The sequence below is a fragment of the Ranitomeya imitator genome, chromosome 4, assembly GCF_032444005.1.
Source record: "Ranitomeya imitator isolate aRanImi1 chromosome 4, aRanImi1.pri, whole genome shotgun sequence".
Taxonomy (NCBI): domain Eukaryota; kingdom Metazoa; phylum Chordata; class Amphibia; order Anura; family Dendrobatidae; genus Ranitomeya; species Ranitomeya imitator.
This window is the reverse complement of record NC_091285.1, coordinates 460,920,840-460,933,548: the sequence shown is the minus strand read 5'-3', so window position 1 is coordinate 460,933,548 and position 12,709 is coordinate 460,920,840.

The window sequence follows — 12,709 nt, the reverse complement described above, 5'->3', positions numbered from 1 at the left end:
TAAGGCTACTTTCACACTAGCATTGTTTTGAATACGTCGCAATGCGTCATTTAGGGGAAAAAACGCATCCTGCAAAGTTGTTTGCAGGATGCGTTTTTGCCCCATAGAGTAACATTACCGACGCATTGCGACATATTGACACACGTCGCAAACCGTCGTGCGATGGTTGCGCCGTGTTTTGGCGGACCGCCGGGAGCAAAAAATGTTAAATGTAACGTTTTTTGCTGCCGACGGACCGCTTTTTCCGACCGCGCATGCGTGGCTGGAACTCCGCCCCCACCTCCCCGCACCTCACAATGGGGCAGCGGATGCGCCAGAGAAATGCATCCGCTGCACCCGTTGTGCAGCGCATCAAACGCTAGCATTGGAATCTCGGCCCGACGCATTGCAACGGGCCGAATCCGACGCTAGTGTGAAAGAAGCCTTAAGGGGTATTTTGACTCTGGAGTTGTACCAAATAAATGAGATTAAGTGCAAATTAGTAGTTCATAAAAGTACTTTAGGGATTTAATAATTGACATGTTGATAGATATATAATAGTTTTTGGCAGTGTTCCCCAAATCCAGCCACCCCAGATCATATTTTCACAATTTCTTTAGTATTTCCCTTCTACTGATCTAGCCAGTGAGTTTCAAGCTATGTTTTGTTCCTGACTATTTAATGAGTGAGAAGATACTTAATTGAGAGAATTCCAGGGTGGTATAGGCAATGTTAATGCCTGAATATTTAACCCCTTCCCGACCCATGACGCCACGTAGGCGTCATGAAAGTCGGTGCCAATCCGACCCATGACGCCTATGTGGCGTCATGGAAAGATCGCGTCCCTGCAGATCGGGTGAAAGGGTTAACTCCAATTTCACCTGATCTGCAGGGACAGGGGGAGTGGTACTTTAGCCCAGGGGGGGTGGCTTCACCCCCCGTGGCTACGATCGCTCTGATTGGCTGTTGAAAGTGAAACTGCCAATCAGAGCAATTTGTAATATTTCACCTAAAAAACTGGAGAAATATTACAATCCAGCCATGGCCGATGCTGCAATATCATCGGCCATGGCTGGAAACACTGATGTGCCCTTACCCCACCCCACCGATTGCCCCCCCAAGCCACCGATCTGTGGTCCGCTCCCCTCCATCCTGTGCTCCGCTCCCCGTCCTCCTGTCCGCTCCCCCCGTGCTCCTATGCCACCCCCCCGTGCCCTGATCTCCCCCTTATACTTACCGAGGCTCCCGGTGTCCGTCCGTCTTCTCCATGGGCACCGCCATCTTCCAAAATGGCGGGCGCATGCGCAGTGCGTCCGCCGAATCTGCCAGCCGGCAGATTCGTTCCATGTACATTTTGATCACTGTGATTAAACCTATCACAGTGATCAAAATAAAAAAAGTAAATGAACCCCCCCTTTATCACCCTAATAGGTAGGAACAATAATAAAATAAAGAATTTTTTTTTTCCACTACAGTTAGAACTAGGGTTAGGGTTAGGGAATGTGCACATGTATTCTGGTCCTCTGCGGATATTTCCACAGCGGTTTTTATAAATCCGCAGTGAAAAACTGCTTTCGGATTTATCGTGGATTTACCGCGGATTTCACTGCGGTTTTCTATTGGAGCAGTTGTAAAACCGCTGTGGAATCCGCAGAAATAAGTGAAATGTGCGGAATGTAAACCGCTGCGCTTCCGCGCAGTTTTTTCCGCAACATGTGCACAGCGTTTTTTGTAAACTCATGGGAAACTGCTGCGGACCGCAGCGGTGGAAACTCTGTGGATCCGCAGCATTTTCCGCATCGTGTGCACATACCCTTAGAATTAGGCTATGTGCACACGGTGCGAATTTGGCTGCGGAGGATTGGTCGCTGCGGATCCGTAGCAGTTTTCCATCAGCTTTACAGTTCCATGTAAACCTATGGAAAACCAAATCCGCTGTCCCCATGGTGCGGAAAATACCGTGCGGGAACGCTGTGTTGTATTTTCCGCAGCATGTCAATTCGTTGTGCGGATTCCGCAGCGTTTTACACCTGTTCCTCAATAGGAATCCGCAGGTGAAATCTGCACAAAAAAACACTGGAAATCCACGGTAAATCCGCAGGTAAAACGCAGTGCCTTTTACCCACGGATTTTTCAAAAATGGTGCGGAAAAATCTCACACGAATCCGCAACGTGGGCAAATAGCCTTAGGGTTAGGGTTGGAATTAGGGCTAGGGTTGGAAATAGTGTTAAGATTAGGCTTTTGGTTAGGGTTATGGTTAGGGTTGTGGTTAGGGATGTGTTGGGGTTAGGGTTTGGATTAGGGTTAGGATTATGATTAGGGTTGGGATTAGGGTTAGGGGTGTGTTGGGGTTAGGGCTGTGGTTAGGGGTGTGTTGGGGTTAGGGTTGTGATTAGGGTTATGGCTAGAGTTGAGATTAGGGTTAGGGGTGTGTTGGGGTTAGTGTTGGAGTTAGAATTATTATTATTATTATTATTTATTGTTATAGCGCCATTTGTTCCATGGCGCTTTACATGTGAGGAGGGGTATACATAATGAAAACAAGTACAATAATCTTAAACAATACAAGTCATAACTGGTACAGGAGGAGAGAGGACCCTGCCCGCGAAGGCTCACAATCTACAAGGGATTGGTGAGGATACAGTAGATGAGGATAGAGCTGGTCATGCAGCGATTTGGTCGATCGGTGGTTGCTGCAGGTTGTAGGCTTGAGGGGTTTCCACTGTTTAGGCATATCAGGGGTCTCCAAACGCAACATGGCGCCACCATTGATTCCAGCCAATCTTGCGTTCAAAAAGTCAAATGGTGCTCCCTCCCTTCCGAGTCCCGACATGCGCCAAAACAGTGGTTTACCCCCACATATGGGGTACAAGCATACTCAGGACAAACTGGGCAACAATTATTGGGGTCCAATTTCTCCTGTTACTCTTGTGAAAATAAAAAATTGCTTGCTAAAACATCATTTTTGAGAAAAAAAATGATTTTTTTATTTTCACGTCTCTGCGTTGTAAACTTCTGTGAAGCACTTGGGGGTTCAAAGTGCTCAACACATATCTATATAAGTTCCTTGGGGGGTCTAGTTTCCAAAATGGGGTCACATGTGGGGGGTTTCTACTGTTTAGGCACATCAGGGTCTCTGTAAATGCAACATGACGCCCGCAGACCATTCCATCAAAGTCTGCATTTCAAAGCATAACTACTTCCCTTCCGAGCTCCGACGTGTGCCCAAACAGTGGTTTACCCCCACATATGGGGTACCAGCATACTCAGTGCAAACTGGGCAACAACTATTGTGGTCCAATTTCTCCTGTTACCCTTGTAAAATAAAAAATTGCTTGCTAAAACATCATTTTGAGGAAAGAAAAATTATTTTTTATTTTCACGGCTCTGCGTTGTAAACTTCTGTGAAGCACTTGGGGGTTCAAAGTGTTCACCACATATCAAGATAAGTTCCTTGGGGGGTCTAGTTTTCAAAAGGGGGGTCACTTGTGGGGGGTTTCTACTGTTTAGGCACATCAGTGGCTCTGCAAACGTAACATGATGCCCGCAGACCATTCCATCAAAGTCTGCATTCCAAAACGCCACTACTTCCCTTCTGATCCCCGACGTGTGCCCAAACAGTGGTTCCCCCCCACATATGAGGTATCAGCATACTCAGGACAAACTGGACAACAACTTTTGGGGTCCAATTTCTCCTGTTACTATTGTGAAAATAAAAAATTGCGGGCTAAAAAATAATTTTTGAGGAAAGAAATATGATTTTTTATTTTCACGGCTCTGCGTTATAAACTTCTGTGAAGCACTTGGGGGTATAAAGTGGTCACCGCACATCTAGGTTAGTTCCATGGGAGGTCTAGTTTCCAAAATGGGGTCACATGTGGGGGAGCTCCAATGTTTAGGCACACAGGGGCTCTCCAAACATGACATGGTGACTAGGGTTGAGTGAAACGGATCGTTCATTTTCAAAAGTCGCCGACTTTTGGCAAAGTCGGGTTTCATGAAACCCGACCCCTGTGCGGAGTCGGCCATGCGGTACGCGACTTTCGCGCCAAAGTCGCGTTTCAATGACGCGAAAAGCACCATTTCTCAGCCAATGAAGGTGGACGCAGAGTGTGGGCAGCGTGATGACATAGGTCCTGGTCCCCACCATCTTAGAGAAGGGCATTGCAGTGATTGGCTTGCTGTCTGCGGCGTCACAGGGGCTATAAAGGGGCATTCCCGCCGACCGCCATCTTACTGCTGCTGATCTGAGCCTAGGGAGAGGTTGCTGCCGCTTCATCAGAAGCAGGGATAGTGTTAGGCAGGGTCCATTAACCACCAAACCGCTTGTGCTGTAGCGATTTCCACTGTCCAACACCACCTTTGTTTGCAGGGACAGTGGAAGCTACATTTTTTTTTCCTCAGCGCTGTAGCTCATTGGGCTGCCCTAGAAGGCTCCCTGATAGCTGCATTGCTGTGTGTATGCCGCTGTGCAAACCAACTGCTTTTTTCAAAGCACAAATCCTGCTGTTCCTTCCTTTCTGCACAGCTATCTTGTTTGTTTGTCCACACTTTTTATTTAATTTGTGCAGCAGTCCACTCCTTATTGCTGCCTGCCATACCTGGCTGAGATTACTGCAGGGAGATAGCAATTGTAGGACAGTCCCTCTGTGTTTTTTTTTTTTTTTAATTCTCCCTAAAAAAAAAGCTGTGGGAGATTAAGATTGGCATTTCTGCTCGAGTGCCATCCCTGTGTGTGCCATCTCTCTCACATAGTGGGCCATTGAAAGCCTAATTTTTTTTCTGATTTTTTTTGTGGGGTTTCTAAATTCTCACTGAAAAAAAAAAAAACAGTGGGAGATTAATATTGGCCTTTGGGCTTGTGTGCCAGTCCTGAGCGTGCCATCTCTCTCTCAAATAGTGGGCCATAGAAAGCCTATTTATTTATTTTTTTATTGGTTTTATAAATTCTCCCTGAAAAAAAAAAAAACAGTGGGAGATTAATATTGCCCTTTGGGCTTGTGTGCCAGTCCTGAGCGTGCCATCTCTCTCTTAAATAGTGGCCCATAGAAAGCCTATTTATTATTTTTTTTATTGGTTTTATAAATTCTCCCTGAAAAAAAAAAACAGTGGGAGATTAATATTGGCCTTTGGGCTTGTGTGCCAGTCCTGAGCGTGCCATCTCTCTCTCAAATAGTGGGCCATAGAAAGCCTATTTATTTTTTTTTTATTGGTTTTATAAATTCTCCCTGAAAAAAAAAAAACAGTGGGAGATTAATATTGCCCTTTGGGCTTGTGTGCCAGTCCTGAGCGTGCCATCTCTCTCTCAAATAGTGGGTCATAGAAAGCCTATTTATTTTTTTTTATTGGTTTTATAAATTCTCCCTGAAAAAAAAAAAACAGTGGGAGATTAATATTGCCCTTTGGGCTTGTGTGCCAGTCCTGAGCGTGCCATCTCTCTCTCAAATAGTGGGCCATAGAAAGCCTATTTATTTATTTTTTTATTGGTTTTATAAATTCTCCCTGAAAGAAAAAAAAACAGTGGGAGATTAATATTGCCCTTTGGGCTTGTGTGCCAGTCCTGAGCGTGCCATCTCTCTCTCAAATAGTGGGCCATAGAAAGCCTATTTATTTATTTTTTATTGGTTTTATAAATTCTCCCTGCAAAAAAAAAAAAACAGTGGGAGATTAATATTGGCCTTTCTGCTTGTGTGCCAGTCCTCCTGACTCCTGGGTGTGCCATCTCTCTCTCTCAGATAGTGGGCCATAGAAAGCCTATTTGTTTTGTTTTTTTATTTGGTTTCTAAATTCTCTCTGAAAAAATCCCTTTTTTTTAATTTGTTTTCTAAATTCTTCCTTAAAAAATCATTTTTTTTTGGGGGGGGTTCTAAATTCTCCCTGAAAAAATAAAAAAAAACAGTGGGAGATTAATATTGACATTTGTGCTTGAGTGACAGTCCTGCGTGTGTGGCATCTCTCTCATTTATTGCCACCAAAAACAGAGTGTGTAAGATTGTGCCTGCTTTTCCTTGCGGTCTCACCCACCTGTAATGGGGTATCTAAATCATACTGAAGTTATAGCTCACCGTGTAAGTTGTTTGACAGCAACAAATACCGTTAGTTTGGTTACGTTTTTAAAACAATGAGGAAGTCTGGTGGAAGAGGTCGTGGCCGGGGGCGTTCATTGTCAGCTGGTAATGAGGGTAGTGGTAGTGGTGGAGCATCAGGTGGTCGTGGGAAAAAAAATATTGCACCTAAGTCTGGAGCTGTGGAGCCAGGTTCGTCGTCTGGCTACACAAGGCCTCGAATGCTCCCTTTTATGGGAGTAGGAAAACCGCTTTTAAAGCCGGAGCAGCAAGAGCAAGTTTTGGCTTACCTTGCTGACTCAGCCTCTAGCTCTTTTGCCTCCTCTTTTGAAACTGGTAAATGTCAAAGCAGCGCGTCGTTAGTGGATGTTCAAGGTCAGGGACAAGTCGCTTCCTTGTCCTCTTCAGCAAAAACAACAACAGAGAAGGATGCAGCAGGCGACACAACGGGTTACTCCATGGAGCTCTTTACACATACCATCCCTGGCTTAGAAAGTGAAGCAGTTAACAGGCCATGCCCATTACAAGTTGAATCTGACATGGAGTGCACTGATGCACAGCCACAGCCAGACTACTATGCTGGTCCTTTGACTCAGACCACAACATTGCCCTTGCAGGGTACTGATCCAGAATCAGACCCTGATGAGACTATATTGCCCCGTCACGAACGCTCTACCACCGACTCACACGGTGACACAGACGAAGTTGCGCACGAGCTAGAAGAGGAGGTTATAGATGACCCAGTTGTTGACCCCGATTGGCAGCCATTGGGGGAACAGGGTGCAGGCGGCAGTAGTTCTGAAGCGGAGGAGGAGGGGCCGCAGCAGGCATCAACATCGCAACAGGTTCCATCTGCTGGGCCCGTATCTGGCCCAAAACGCGTGGCAAAGTTAAAGCCTGTTGGAGGACAGCGTGGCCATCCGGTGAAAGCTCAGTCTGCAATGCCTGAAAAGGTATCCGATGCTAGAAAGAGTGCAGTCTGGCATTTTTTTAAACAACATCCAATTGATCAGAGCAAAGTCATCTGTCAAAAATGTTCAACTACCTTAAGCAGAGGTCAGAATCTGAAAAGTCTCAATACAAGTTGCATGCATAGGCATTTAACCACCATGCATTTGCAAGCCTGGACTAACTACCAAACGTCCCTTAAGGTTGTAGCACCCTCGGCCAATGAAGCTAGTCAGCAACGCAACATCCCTCCCGGCAGTGTAGGGCCACCATTTTCCGCACCACCTGCAGTATCTGTGCAGGTTTCTTTGCCAGGCCAAAGGAGTCAGGGTCAGGGAATCACCAGTTTCGTAGTAGGAAACACTGCATCTAGGGCACCGGCGGCAACAATACCATCTCCCACCGTCTCTCAGTCTGCCATGTCCACCGGCACCCCCGCTAGTTCCACGATCTCCAGCTCTCCAGTCCAGCTCACCCTACATGAGACTATGGTTAGAAAAAGGAAGTACTTAGCCTCGCATCCGCGTACACAGGGTTTGAACGCCCACATAGCTAGATTAATCTCGTTAGAGATGATGCCCTACCGGTTAGTTGAAAGCGAAGCTTTCAAAGCCCTGATGGACTATGCTGTACCACGCTACGAGCTACCCAGTTGACACTTCTTTTCAAGAAAAGCCATCCCAGCCCTCCACCAGCATGTTAAAGAGCGCATCGTCCATGCACTCAGGCAATCTGTGAGCACAAAGGTGCACCTGACAACAGATGCATGGACCAGTAGGCATGGCCAGGGACGATACGTGTCCATCACGGCACACTGGGTGAATGTTGTGAATGCAGGGTCCACAGGGGACAGCAATTTTGGGACAGTTCTGCCTAGCCCACGGTCTAGGAAACAGTTGGCTGTAGCCGTTCGCACCCCCTCCTCCTCCTCCTCGTCCTCCTGCAAAGGCGAGAGCTCGTCCACAGACCACAGTTGCACAACCACTCCATCCACAGCTGCCACTGTTGCACACCAGGTCTCCCATTATGGGGCAGCTACTGGCAAGCGTCAGCAGGCTGTATTGGCTATGAAGTGTTTGGGCGACAACAGACACACAGTTCTGTCTGAGTTCTTGCAGAAAGAAACACAGTCGTGGCTGGGCACTGTAGATCTTGAGGCAGGCAAGGTAGTGAGTGATAACGGAAGGAATTTCATGGCTGCCATCTCCCTTTCCCAACTGAAACACATTCCTTGCCTGGCTCACACCTTAAACCTGGTGGTGCAGTGCTTCCTGAAAAGTTATCCGGGGTTATCCGACCTGCTCCTCAAAGTGCACGGACTTTGCTCGCATATCCGCCGTTCGCCCGTACACTCCAGCCGTATGCAGACCTTTCAGCGGTCTTTGAACCTTCCCCAGCATCGCCTAATCGTAGACGTTGCAACAAGGTGGAACTCAACACTGCACATGCTTCAGAGACTGTGCGAACAGAGGCGGGCTGTTATGTTTTTGTGGGAGGATACACATACACGGGCAGGCAGTAGGATGGCAGACATGGAGTTGTCAGGTGTGCAGTGGTCGAAGATACAAGACATGTGTCAAGTCCTTCAGTGTTTTGAGGAATGCACAAGGCTGGTTAGTGCAGACAACGCCATAATAAGCATGAGCATCCCCCTAATGCGTCTGCTGATGCAAAGTTTGACGCTCATAAAGGATCAGGCGTCTGCAGCAGAGGAAGAGGAAAGCCTTGATGACAGTCAGCCATTGTCTGGCCAGGGCAGTGTACAGGACGAGGTAGCGGGCGAAGAGGAGGAGGAGGACGAGGAGGATGATGGGGATGATTATATTTTTAATGAGGAAGCTTTTCCGGGGCCACTGGAAATTGGTGGCGTGGCAAGGCCGGGTTCTGGTTTTTTGAGGGACGCAAGTGACGTAGATTTGCCTGAAACTGCCCCTCAACCAAGCACAACCGCAGATTTGACAACTGGAACTTTGGCCCACATGGCGGATTATGCCTTACGTATCCTCAAAAGGGACACACGCATTACTAAAATGATAAACAATGACGATTACTGGTTGGCCTGCCTCCTTGATCCTCGCTATAAAGGCAAATTGCAAAATATAATGCCACATGAGAACTTGGAACTAATATTAGCAACCAAACAATCAACTCTTGTTGACCGTTTGCTTCAGGCATTCCCAGCACACAGCGCCCGTGATCGTTCTCACACGAGCTGCAGGGGCCAGCAGACCAGAGGTGTTAGAGGGGCAGAAATCAGAAGTGGCGTTGGACAGAGGGGTTTTCTGACCAGGTTGTGGAGTGATTTTGCTATGATCGCAGACAGGACAGGTACTGCAGCATCATTTCAAAGTGACAGGAGACAACATTTGTCCAGTATGGTTACTAACTATTTTTCATCCCTTATCGACGTTCTCCCTCAACCGTCATTCCCATTTGATTACTGGGCATCCAAATTAGACACCTGGCCAGAATTGGCAGAATATGCATTGCAGGAGCTTGCTTGCCCGGCAGCTAGTGTCCTATCAAAAAGAGTATTCAGTGCTGCAGGTTCAATATTAACCGAAAAAAGGACTCGTCTGGCTACCCAAAATGTAGATGATCTAACCTTCATTAACCCCTTCCCGACCCATGACGCCACGTAGGCGTCATGAAAGTCGGTGCCAATCCGACCCATGACGCCTATGTGGCGTCATGGAAAGATCGCGTCCCTGCAGATCGGGTGAAAGGGTTAACTCCCATTTCACCCGATCTGCAGGGACAGGGGGAGTGGTAGTTTAGCCCAGGGGGGGTGGCTTCACCCCCTCGTGGCTACGATCGCTCTGATTGGCTGTTGAAAGTGAAACTGCCAATCAGAGCGATTTGTAATATTTCACCTATTATAACGGGTGAAATATTACAATCCAGCCATGGCCGATGCTGCAATATCATCGGCCATGGCTGGAAATACTAATGTGCCCCCACCCCACCGATCGCCCCCCCAGCCCCCCGATCTGTCCGGTACACTGCTCCGGGTCCCCTCTGTCCTGTGCTCCGCTCACCCCGTGCTCTTGTCCGCTCCCCCTGTGCTTCAATCACCCCCCCGTGCTCCGATCACCCCCCCTGCACTCCGATCCACCCCCCTCCGTGCTCCGTTCCACCCCCCGTGCTCCGTTCCACCCCCGTGCTCCGTTCTACCCCCCTGTGCTCCGTTCCACCCCTTCCGCGCTCTGATTCACCCCCCCATGCTCCGATTCCCCCCCCCATGCTCCCCCCCACCCTATCATACTTACCGATCCTGCCAGGGTCCGTCCGTCTTCTCCCCGGGCGCCGCCATCTTCCAAAATGGCGGGCGCATGCGCAGTGCGCCGCCGAATCTGCCGGCGGGCAGATTCGTTCCAAAGGGCATTTTGATCACTGAGATATAATCTATCTCAGTGATCAAAATAAAAAAAAAAATAAATGACCCCCCCCCCTTTGTCACCCCCATAGGTAGGGACAATAAAAAAATAAAGAATTTTTTTTTCCACTAATGTTAGAATAGGGTTAGGGTTAGGGGTAGGGTTAGGGGTAGGGTTAGGGTTAGGGGTAGGGTTAGGGTTAGGGCTAGGGTTAGGGTTAGGGGTAGGGTTAGGGGTAGGGTTAGGGTTAGGGGTAGGGTTAGGGGTAGGGTTAGGATTAGGGCTAGGGGTAGGGTTAGGGGTAGGGTTAGGGGTAGGGTTAGGGGTAGGGTTAGGGGTAGGGTTAGGGTTTCGGTATGTGCACACGTATTCTGGTCCTCTGCGGATTTTTCCGCTGCGGATTTATGGCGGATTTACCGCGTTTTTTCTGCGCATTTCACTGCGGTTTTACAACTGCGATTTTCTATTTGAGCAGTTGTAAAACCGCTGCGGAATCCGCACAAAGAAGTGACATGCTGCGGAATGTAAACCGCTGCGTTTCCGTGCAGTTTTTCCGCAGCGTGTGTACAGCGATTTTTGTTTCCCATAGGTTTACATTGAACTGTAAATTCATGGGAAACTGCTGCGGATCCGCAGCGTTTTCCGCAGCGTGTGCACATACCTTTAGAATTAGGCCATGTGCACACGGTGCGGATTTGGCTGCGGATCCGCAGTGGATTGGCCGCTGCGGATTCGCAGCAGTGTTCCATCAGGTGTACAGTACCATGTAAACATATGGAAACCAAATCCGCTGTGCCCATGGTGCGGAAAATACCGCGCGGAAACGCTGCGTTGTATTTTCCGCAGCATGTCAATTCTTTGTGCGGATTCCGCAGCGTTTTACACCTGTTCCTCAATAGGAATCCGCAGGTGAAATCCGCACAAAAAACACTGGAAATCCGCGGAAAATCCGCAGGTAAAACGCAGTGCCTTTTACCTGCAGATTTTTAAAAAATGATGCTGAAAAATCTCACATGAATCCGCAACGTGGGCACATAACCTTAGGGTTAGGGTTGGAATTAGGGTTGTGGTTAGGGGTGTGTTGTGGTTAGGGTTGTGATTAGGGTTATGGCTACAGTTGGGATTAGGGTTATGGGTGTGTTGGGGTTAGGGTTAGGGTTAGGGCTGTGATTAGGGTTATGGCTACAGTTGGGATTAGGGTTAGGGATGTGTTGGGGTTAGGGTTAGGGTTAGGGCTGTGATTAGGGTTATGGCTACAGTTGGAATTAGGGTTGTGGTTAGGGTTAGGGTTAGGGTTGGAATTAGGGTTGTGGTTAGGGTTAGGGGTGTGTTGGGGTTAGGGTTGTGGTTAGGGGTGTGTTGGGGTTAGGGTTGTGATTAGGGTTATGGCTACAGTTGGGATTAGGGTTAGGGTTGTGTTGGGGTTAGTGTTGGAGGTAGAATTGAGGGGTTACCACTGTTTAGGCACATCAGGGGTCTCCAAACGCAACATGGCGCCACCATTGATTCCAGCCAATCTCGTATTCAAAAAGTCAAATGGTGCTCCCTCAATTCCGAGCCCTGACGTGTGCCCAAACAGTGGTTTACCCCCACATATGGGGTACCAGCATACTCAGGATAAACTGCGCAACAATTACTGGGGTCCAATTTCTCCTGTTACCCTTGTGAAAATAAAAAAATGCTTGCTAAAACATCATTTTTGAAGAAAGAAAAATGATTTATTATTTTCACGGCTCTACGTTGTAAACGTCTGTGAAGCACTTGGGGGTTCAAAGTGCTCACCACATATCTAGATAAGTTCCTTGGGGGGTCTAGTTTCTAAAATGGGGTCAATTGTGACGCCCGCAGACCATTCCATCAAAGTCTGCATTTCAAAAGTCACTACTTCCCTTCTGAGCCCCGACGTGTGCCCAAACAGTGGTTTACCTCCACACATGGGGTATCAGCGTACTCAGGAGAAACTGAACAACAACATTTGGGGTCCAATTTCTCCTGTAACCCTTGGGAAAATTAAAAAATTCTGGGCTAAAAAATTATTTTTGAGGAAAGAAAACGTATTTATTATTTTCACGGCTCTGCATTATAAACTTCTGTGAAGCACTTGGGGGTTCAAAGTGCTCACCACACATCTAGATAAGTTCCTTTCGGGGTCTAGTTTCCAAAATGGGGTCACTTGTGGGGGGTTTCTACTGTTAAGCCACATCAGGGGCTCTGCAAACGCAACGTGATGCCCACAGAGCATTCCATCAAAGTCTGCATTTCAAAACGTCACTACTTCACTTCCGAGCCCCGGCATGTGCCCAAACAGTGGTTTACCCCCACATATGGGGTATCAGCGT